Genomic DNA, 10,920 nt, shown 5'->3' with positions numbered 1-10,920 from the left:
GAATTGGAAATGGACAGGACTCTGCTCTCTTCCAGTTCAGAAACACAACAGGCACAGCACGTTCGCATGTGCATACTGTCACGGTTACAATAACAATGATTTATCTTGTGTGTGGCACATGGGCCACCACTAATATAGTTGGTGAAATGCTTGTCTGTAATATTCCAAGTTGGCAAGATGACATGTATGACTCTGGCCAGGACTCAGCCCATGTCGCTGTGTTGGGCCCTCAACTACCCATCACGGTCCGGGTAGGCCACTTTCAGTATGCAGGCCATCAGGGCAGTCAGGGTCCGGTGCATGTCCCTTCCTCGTTGGGAAGGCTTCCCCAGTTGTACTTCCGCAATCTTCCGGGTCCAGCACTGCAGGTCCTCCCACCTCTTTCTGCAGTGGGCACTACGATGGTTGAAGACCCCAGAGTCTGTACCTTCTGGGCGATAGCTTTCTAAATGCCCTTCTTCTGATGGATGCAATAGATGTAGAAACAGATTGTAACTGGAAGTTTCAGGCTAACTGTCAGCTTGATACACATTAGGTTGACATCTAGCACAAGCCTTCATCAAATGTCAACATATTACATGTGTCCACGTCACATGCTACACACAACTAAAGCATGAATACACACTTTTGTGGTCATGTGATGACTAACCTCAACCTTGGTAATGACCTAAACGGACTGTGGCAGTACACTAACGTCATGTAGGACAAGCCCATCCTACATGGAATATGATGTGAAGCATCATGACACACCAGTTTGGTATCTTCTGAAGGGTAAACTATCTGTGTATGACAGTCCAGACACCTTTACTGCTAGGCCCATTGCATTAATGCATATGGTTCATAGAGGCAAGTACCACAGTATACACAATATCCTAAGACTATGGTCACAAGGTATGGACTGGTATGTGTGACACTGAGAGCTACCTTTCTGGGGGCTGTGTGGACATGTGGACTACTTGTTTGAGTATACTAATAAATCAACATAGGTTTGTGTTATTTGTACAGCCATCACAGACTCCCCTTTGCCATATGAGGCACTGTAACAGGGATGACAATCAACATACCAATGTATGTGTTGTGTGATGGAGAATATTGAAGCCAAGCAGATGATTCACATTTCTACGCCTCTTCAAAAGTAACCCACTATCTACACTGTTCATGTCTCAGATGTGCAATAGGCCTGTACACTGGAAGCATTACATTTAGAAAAGTGTCAACAGAACTGTGTGAGTAAGGGGACAGTCATTAGTGACGGACACACATTGACATTGTGGGCCAATGGAAAGAAGTACCAGGTCAAGCGATCACCTCAATTCACCATGCCTCAGTTTATCCATATAACAGTTATCAGGGCTACTAGTGAGACAGACAACTCTTTCTAGGAAATTACATGGATCAGTAGGTCTACAGAGGCATTACTCTGTGCATCCGTTCTCCTGCCACAGTGACTCTGGCCCAGGCTGGGCCATGGCACAGCCTGCCCACATATCAATGACAGGCCTTGTTCTTTGCAGGATGAGGCTACTTATTTCTGTTTCACCTATTCAATACTGAAAAATCAAACTGCTGGCCATTCACATGTGAACATATGGTCGTTTGGCACTCTGAAGGGGTCTGTGAGGTATAGCAACCTCCCAAACAACTGTTTTACAGAGTCTGAAGTTGGTGAGTGATCAATGAGATGGAACATTTGGCTAACATCACCTTCAAATGCTTCTAACAGTATACAGACATGGCTCATGGTGTGAAGCCTATACATAACAATGCATATATACTATAATGTGATTTGAGATCTCATTGTAGCTATTATGAACTTCAGTCGTGCATAGGGATATGTATGTAACAAAAGTCGAAATCGCTCTCATCACACATACCAATGGTGGCCTTCTCTCCAGAAATTCCAGGGCCCCAAAATTCATTACATGTGTGCCCTATGTAGGGGACACACAATGTATGCAAGCGACGAAATGATTACACTCTGATACTCAGCGGCATATTGTAGCCTATGGGAATAGAGAGGAAGCAGTGAAATGGAGTTAGATATGTATTTGAGACACTTACCTGTTCCACTGGGGAGCCACAGATGGGTGAATACAGGGCCCTATCTCCTGTAGTTTGTGCCATGATTGCTCCCAGAGGTGGCAAACAGCACCTAAAATGGAGCATGTGTTAAAATAAATAAATAAATAAATAAATAAATAAATAAAATGGAGCATGTGTTGTTAGCAGCAATGTCTGGAGGCAAGAAAGATTTTTTTCCAACCGCCGCGTATGATTTTATGACTTAACAACTACTGCCTAAACCACGACTTCCTGAACAACGAAAGCTAAACAACGAACAGTACTTAACCACTACATTTTTATCAACTACTTCCTAAACCACGAAAAAAAAAGATTTAATTACCCATTTTCATTTAAGGCCATTATATTGTTTTGAATAGACTTGATAAGGGCTGTGTCCAATAACGAGCACATTGAAGCAGAGTGAGATTAAAGGCTGTGCTTTACTGCTAAATCATCTCTCATGTTAAACAAAAAAATCAAGCTGTGCACCTCTGCGCTTACACAATCAAGGACTTTTGACTCGATTTGCTTAATAAAAAAATGAGGATTAGCTTGAATTATTTTCTTTATAAGAATGTAAAAAATAATTACATATTTAAAACATATTTTTTAAGTAACGATTTTGTAAATCAACATATTTTTCAAAAGACATACTGCAAAATACCGGATGGGCAAGAAAAAAGGCAATAATTCACAGTGTCACGAATTATAAAGTCCATCATCTATTTTTAAACAGCTGACTGCAATGATCACTAAAATGGCGGCATAACGAACTTTAAAAAGGTAATGAAAAGCACTTTTAAAAACGATAAAATAAATCACATATACACACATAATTAAACATTAATTTAAAAAAGGATTACAAAACATATTTTCATTGTCATTATTATTCAATAACATTAAAGCACATTAAACAAGCATTAGAAATGCAATAGGTCTCGCATTTGTTCGAGTTGGAGCGATTGGTATTGTAAATGTCAAAGTTTTTTACCTATGCAACAGATATGCCCTCCTCACCTTAATAAAATTAAGAACTCAGTTGTGTATGTTTTTATGTACTATTAACATAGCTATAAAAAAAATGTCCTTTCCATAATAAAACACTAGCCAATCCTGATTGGCAGTTTAAAGTAATTAAAATGTCTTCCTGGCATAAAACGCAGCCCATAACAAACTTGACATATTACAACATATGTTGTTTTGTTTCACTTATTGAATATGTTTTTGTTGTTGTTAATACTAGAATACTTGTATCCAATGTATATAGTGCTGATATGCCAAGACATCAGCGTCAAAGCACGAACATAGAACAAGTAGCAATAAATACAAAGTAGACACGGGTAAAACAAAGGAGGACAGCAGAGTATAACAACACGTTCAGGTGTGTAACGGCCCCATTTTGTTTGTATTGTTGTGTTTTCAGCTCCTCGATGTTTCATATGTTTAATAGTAGTTATTGTAACAGATATTGTTCTCAGTAAAGCGCTCTCACCCACCGCCTGGGCCTTTTATGTGCTACAAAAAAAGTGTCAATAAACATAGATGCACACAAAGACTCACACAAAAGTGCAGGCACAGATTCACAGAAACACGTATACACACACAAATGCATACACAGACATGCCCACATTCAGGAACACAGCCAGCTACAGCCTCATACACAGATACATGCAGACACACAAGCAAACATACACACACACTCATGCACACACATTTGCAGGCACCAGCACATACATACAAATAGACACACATGCACATAGACATGCACTTAAGCAAGCAAGCACATACATATACAACATTACCAAGGGGAAATACATCGACACACACACAAATGCACACATACAAGCACATACACACACTCCTACATACCTGTGCACAGACACACATGTGCAGGCATGCACGCACACACACAATTATCGTGTCATCAGGTTTGTTGGGACATGATATGAGACCAGACTAACTGTTGTGTTTGGATTTTCAGGGGGCTCTGCGTCTAGCTTTCATTTTTAAAGCAAAACAGATCAGTTTTCAGGGAGTAAGTGGCCTTTTCTTGTACAGTTCAGGGTCTGCAGAAGATTAGTTGAAGACAGCAGCCTTGCAGCCTTGTTGCTGCCAGCAGGCCTGGATTCTACTGGCTCTGGCTTTGCCATCTTGCTCAAGCATGGACATACATATGCGCACACTCACTCACATACATACGCATGCACCCACGCAGTTCTACATAGTAACCTACAGATGCACACTCAGACACACACACACACCAAAGCCCAATCACACACACATGTAAATATGCAAGCACACGTACAGACACACACAGACAAGCATGCACATACATATACGCACATACGAACACATAAGCACAAACATGCTCATCAACTGACAACATTCACGTGCATACAGAGGATCAGACATGTATGTTGGTTTTTATGGCATCTTTCTTTTGCCTAAACCGGTTTTCCTGAATGTTGTAGGTGAGATTAACGTTTATTCTTTATAGGTGATGTTTCATCCTGATGCTAAATAAGTCTTGTCTAGTAATCTGGCCAGGCCGCCTGTGAAGAGTTGAAATTGATGACAGCGTCTGAAAAAGCGATCACTAATTACTGGATTAATGGACGGGTGGGAGGACTGACATATGGAGATCTTGAACACTGGAGATGGGCATGGTGTGGGCGCTGGTCTGCTTCCCACAATACAACAAGAGTAATCAAAAATAAATCATTGTTTAGTCTTATCTGAACTGGGAAAGGGGGGGCATCTTATTAACCCAGGTGGAGGCCTTGGGAATATGGCAGGCTAACATTATTACATGCTCACTGAGGTGGGTGGGATGTGTGGAGGGCATACAGGTTATAGAACCAGGCACCTGTCAAAAGGTGGTTGAAAGCAAGGTGGGTACCCAGTGCAGTAGTTACACAGGTTATCAGTTTGGACGAATTTGGTCATTTGAGGACTGACCTGGCATAGTAAAACCAAGGGTGGGAGTTAGCACGTTTTAGTTATTATCGGTGATGGCGTTCAGTGTCTCATTTAAACCAAGCTTCCCAGTGAAGTTTCAAAACATTGGAGCACTTGCACGAAGGAGGGTTTTATTTGCATTTGTTCGGTTTGACAAAGACACATTTTCACACCTATGATGAGATACTGGCTGGGACTCTTCCCCGAGGGGAACTCACCAACCTCTTCTGGAAGAGAACGGCCCACATGTCAGCAAAAGAAGATGCTCATATGAAGGACAAAATGGGAACGTCTCAATTCGCTGGTCACAATACAGGCAAGATGCAGCTCTATTAGAAATTCCCTTCCAGATGTATGCCTCCAAGAAACGCACCGCATAAGGAAGGACCAGAACAGGATGAAACCTTATTACAATATTGCCTATTACTTATCCAGTGCATATACTCAGTATGGGGCCTCCATTTAATGCAGACTCCTTTTTAACTACACAAGACACCAAAATAGACAAGGGAAGAAGATAAGTTATACTATGGAGCAGAGTAGGAAGGAAGGGCACTCGCTATAGCTTTGGTGTATTCCCCTAATAGGGCACCAGACTAGTTTCTGATTAAATTCCTCAAAACACTGGAGGAATGGGCCAATGGAGCTATTGTCGTCACTGCAGATTTCCATTTGATATGGGACATATCCCAAGAATTTGGGGGTGGGGGTATGCGAGAGGAACTTCATCCTTTAGGAAAGACAATACTCTTTTGCGCATCCACCGCATGTATTCCCTCAGATTTACATTTAGAAAGTAACCCTCTAATGTATTCACTCTAAGTGTGAAGATGGGTACACTGGGTTTTTCGAAAACAAACACACACACAAACAAACAAGCAGCCGTGTGGCCACGAAAGTTAAAGTAATCTCGGTAAAGTATGCGCGCGCGCCCGCGCACATGCACTGTCTCTCTAGGCTGGCCTGGTAGCACTTTTTGGAGCCCTCTCAATAAGTCTCGCCACACCAGCGCATGCGCTGGTTCAGGCGAGACCTAAAAAACGGACACCCACCATTTTGATGTCATTACAACTGTGACAGCCAGAGTTGAGACGCATCGAGGAGAGAAAGACTTCACCATAGTGTAAATCAAAGCAACACTGCCATCTACTGGCATAAACAGGTAAATGAATTCTAAACCTATTACAACAACAACGTTAGCTGTATTAGAAAATGAACTATTTATTTAGAAAAATTATATTTAGAAATATGATGTAGACAATCAGAATCCGACTAAATAGCTTATCAAAACAGGATTAATAAGTGACATCTATAATTTTTAGCAAATAAAAATCTAATGTTTAAAACATTAATTATTTTGAAGGTAAAAAACGTGTATAGTAATCAGAAAAAAATAGGAATATCATTGATCTGCGCTCATCCTCATATTATCCTGCACCCTCTTCCAAAAAAAGTATTAACATTTTTTTTTTTACCGATTACAGATATACTTCTTTGAAAATCAAATGATTTGAGACGTTGAGGAGTATAAAGACAACTATAAACCACAAGTATGTTTTAAAATTATTTAATTTAAATATTTTAGAAAAAAAATAAATAAAGAAAAAAAATTGTTCACTTTTTTTTAAAAATAGATCAATATGTATACTTTGGGAAAAAAAAATCATTTGAAAGGAAGATGGTTGGTAATCAAAATCATTATGATTTTTTAGACAGTCTAAAGAGAGAAAAGTTTGGACAGCGACTAAGAACCAAAAGAAAAATGCAAAACACTTAGAAAGTCAACTGAGATCAGCTGTGAAAAAAAGTCAAAGAAATAAACTAAGTAAGTATGCTTAGACAACGCATACCATTACCACGCATTGTTTTTATTTTTTTTTAAAACAACGTATTTGTGGGGGGAGACCCCCACACCCCCCAAAGTTCCCTTAACAACATTGTAAAAGCATGCATTGAAGAAGCGAGCTTTAGAAAAAAACATGCATTGTAAAAATAAAAAAAGGTGTGTGAAAAAACAGGTTGAAAAAGATTATTTCCTTTACAGAAGCAACATAGAACAGCTATGAATAACATCACTTATGTCTTTATGTACCATGTCTATTTTTTTTACAGAAATCGAATCCTAAAAAAACAACGTTTCCTTGATTCAAACAACCAAGCAGCGGCCTATAAGAATTTACAAAAAGACAAAGAGATTTACAAAGTAAGTACCAGTGAATCTCTAAAAAATTCAATAGACTGTGATCAAATACAACTTGATAAACCAAGACATTGTATGCCACTACGATGACTATTTTCTTTTCAGTTTTTTTTTTAGCTCAAACATGCTTTGACAAGCCATGCCATTGCCACGCATTTGTTTTTTTTTTAAACCCAACTTGTTGGTGGGGGAGACCCCTAACACCCCCAAATCTTCATCTTAATATCGTGGTAAAAGCATGCATTGTAAAAGAATGCTTGGGGTTAAAAACATGCTTTGTAAAAAAAAAAATGTGTGATAAAACAGGTTTTAAAAAAAAACCTTTCCATTTCAGAATAAAAGAGTGAGTACTAAAGAAGCAAGTGCGTAACAGTGATTCTGAAGCAATATAATTCAAGCGTTTAGAAAGCCAAAAAAAGATATCATGAGAATGTACTAAGACTTTACAACCATGAAATTTGAAAATATATAGTGACTAAAAACCAAAGCAATAAAGTAAATCACCCCGAAAGTCAACACATATCACCTGTAAAAAATAAAAAACTTTTTTTATCATTATTATTCTATTCACAGATATCTACTCCTAAATAAAAAATCTTCATCTCCTTAATTACAACAACCAAGCAGCATCTTACAAGAATCTACAAAATATCCAACATATATACAAAGTAAGTACCACTAAGGGGCCGATTCCGATCTTGGTCGGAAGGGCACCGAATCGGTTTCGGCAGTAGCGGTTCCGATTCGGAGGCTTATTTTCCGACCGAGTCGTACACAGGTCCGGACGTCCAAGTACGATGTGAACAAGCGCGAAATCTCTGTCCGAATCGTTTCCGGCTCCGAACCGCTCCGTACGACTCGGTCGCAAGCAAACCGTGCCGCGCAATGGAGAAGTATCACGACCGAGCTAGCACGATGCGCGATTCGGACAGCCGGATCGAGTCGGAGCGTCCGGCACTCATAAGATCCCGGAGGCGGACTTCGGGGGTCCGCGTCGGACCCCCCATCATCCGTAGCCTTAAGACTCTGACACGGGGAGACCCATGGGTCTCCCCAACAGAGGCATGTACGGTGCGGATGGCACCAACGCGTACCCACTGTAGGGGGCGCACTTGTGCACGACGTACCCATTCAGTCAATGGGAGCTCATGTACGCGTCGTACGACCGACTCCCATTGACTTCTATGGGAGTCCGACCGAACCGAGTCCGACAGCATACGGCCGCATCGTACTCGCTCGGTCGGACTGCAGGAGTCCGGCTCGGTCGGAAAACACTCCAGATCCGGCTCGGTCGGAGAGCTTTCAGACCCAGATCGGAATCGCCCCCTAAATGTCTTTAAAAATTACAGAGACTGTGTTGAAATGCAACTTGTATAAAAATAAGTAAGAAATGAGTTTTAAAAACCTTGCATGCCACTACCATGGGTTTTCTTTCAGAACACGTTTTTAGGTTTATGCATACTTTTAAAACGCTTAGCTTACCGAACAATTTAAAAAAAAAAATAATCTAATGTATTTGTGGGGGGGGGGAGATCCACCACACCCCCCCATCTACCCATAATAACATGATAAAAGAATGCGTATTTGTGGGGGGAGACCCCACCCCACATCTACCCATAATAACGTTGTAAAAGCATGCGTATTTATTTGGGGAGACCACCCACACACCCAATCTACCCAAAAAAACGTTTAAAAAGCATTCGTATTTGAGGGGGGACCCCCTACACTCCCCATCTACCCATAATTTCCAGGTAAAAGCATAGTTAATTGTGATGGGTGACCCACCGCACCCCCCAATCTTCCCTGAAACATGTTGTAAAGACCTATGTTCATTAACCAACATGCGTAGGAAAAAGAATAACCAGTTAAAAAGCACATTTGAAAAGCTGCTATCCATTCTAGAAGCTGAAAGAAATATTTATTTTTCTTTAAAACAGATATATCAACAATGTCAAGCAGTAACCGAGCAACATATGTGAAATCTTGGACAGGAAATAACCTTCTAAAGTATGGTGGGTACCTCTATTGTAAAGATAAAACTGTTGAACCCAGATGTCATTGGAGGTGTGTACAATACTTCTCGTCCCATAGCACAGGCAGAGCGGTTACTCTGGAAGAAACCGTGGTTAGGACAACAGACCATAAGCACTCTGCCTCTGCAATGGAAATAGAAGTTAGAGAAAATGTCCAACAGATCAAACTTCTAGCACACACCTCCAAAGAAAACTGCGGTACAATACTGAGGGAAGTGGCTCAGAACATACCTTTGCATGTTGCAGGTAACATGCCCTCCATCCCCAACCTTAGGCGGATGGTTCAACGAGAAAAAGTGTCAAGTAATCCACACCAAATAACACCCCGTAATTTTGAAGATATTAACATCCCGTCATTTATTAATAACTTTCTCTAATGAAAACTTTCTTTTATATGATAATAGAGACGTTCTTAAAAGAATTTTAATTTTTAACACTAACCATAACATTTTAACCCTTGAGAACAGTCCAATTTGGATGATGGATGGTACTTTCAAATCAACACCCCATCCATTTTCTCAAATTTACACTGTTCATGCTAATAAAAATAACACTACAGTCCCTTTAGTGTATGCTTTGCTGCCTGACAAACACTCTTCTACGTACACTGAATTTTTGTCCGTATGAAAAAGCAAAAACCATGAATAAAAGTCCTGCAAAAGTAATAATTGATATTGAATTGGCGATGATTACTACAATCGCAAAATTATACCCTGAAACGCAAATCCAAGGATGTTTCTTTCACTTTTCGCAGGCTTATAGGCGCAAAATTCAGAAATCATCCTTGGTTGAGGAATATTTGTCAAGCAGCAAAATACAATTCGAATTAAGGAAACTAACAGCGTTGTGTTTTGTACCACCTGAGAGTGTAGATGAGTACTACACTGCAATTACTGAATCAGATTTTTTTACCCAAAATGAAGAAAAATTGGCTCCAATTCTAAATTATTTTGAGGATACATGGATTGGCCGTCTAAGCAGGTCGGGCCGCAGAAGGAAATCAAAGTATCCTATTGAATGGTGGAACTGCTATTCAACCTGCTTGGAAGGTGGTGCCAAAACAAACAATGCGATTGAGGGATGGCATAATTCTTTTAATAAAACTGTTGGTAAACATCATCCTAATATATATCATTGTCTGGAAATTTTGAAAAAGGAACAAAGTTTCCAGGAAATTAGACTAGCGCAATCACTGTCAGGTAGTCTGAATCCACGGATTTCCAAAAAAAGCAAAGAAATGTCCGAGAGACTATTGGCTAAAATTAGTTGATGGTGGTTTCAGACTGCCTTGACAGTATTGCTTACGTTTTACATTACTGAAAATTAAAAATTAAAAATACTAACATCATTAAGGAATTACTTGACATTTTTTCTTCTAACAACAATTCGTTTGGAATTTTTTAAATTATTTTTCACAAAAAAAGGAAAGTTGGGGTTCCTACCTTTAGATGTCTTCTTTTTTTTCAACACAATGGGACTGCTTAATAATCATTGAGTCACCATTGGTAAACAACTCCAAAAGCAACAATCTTTTCCCAAAACAATTTTTCTTTTGATCCCAAAAGAATCCCAGAATATCAATTTTTTTCATTTAAAATTCAAAAACTAGGAAGATATGAAAAAATAGGCAACTACGTTAGCCTTAATGCATTGCATAAGTGCAAA

At 39.7% G+C, this 10,920-nt stretch overlaps 1 pseudogene; it reads left to right on the top strand.

Annotated features, from left to right (window-relative positions):
- Positions 1-9,170: 9,170 nt before the first annotated feature.
- On the top strand, positions 9,171-10,575 carry LOC146808893 (uncharacterized; annotated as a pseudogene).
- The last annotated feature ends 345 nt before the right edge of the window (positions 10,576-10,920 follow it).

Source organism: Triturus cristatus, chromosome 7, assembly GCF_964204655.1.
Source record: "Triturus cristatus chromosome 7, aTriCri1.1, whole genome shotgun sequence".
NCBI classification, from domain to species: Eukaryota; Metazoa; Chordata; class Amphibia; order Caudata; family Salamandridae; genus Triturus; species Triturus cristatus.
Note: the sequence above shows the minus strand (reverse complement) of the source record. Positions and strands in the feature narration are given on the sequence as shown.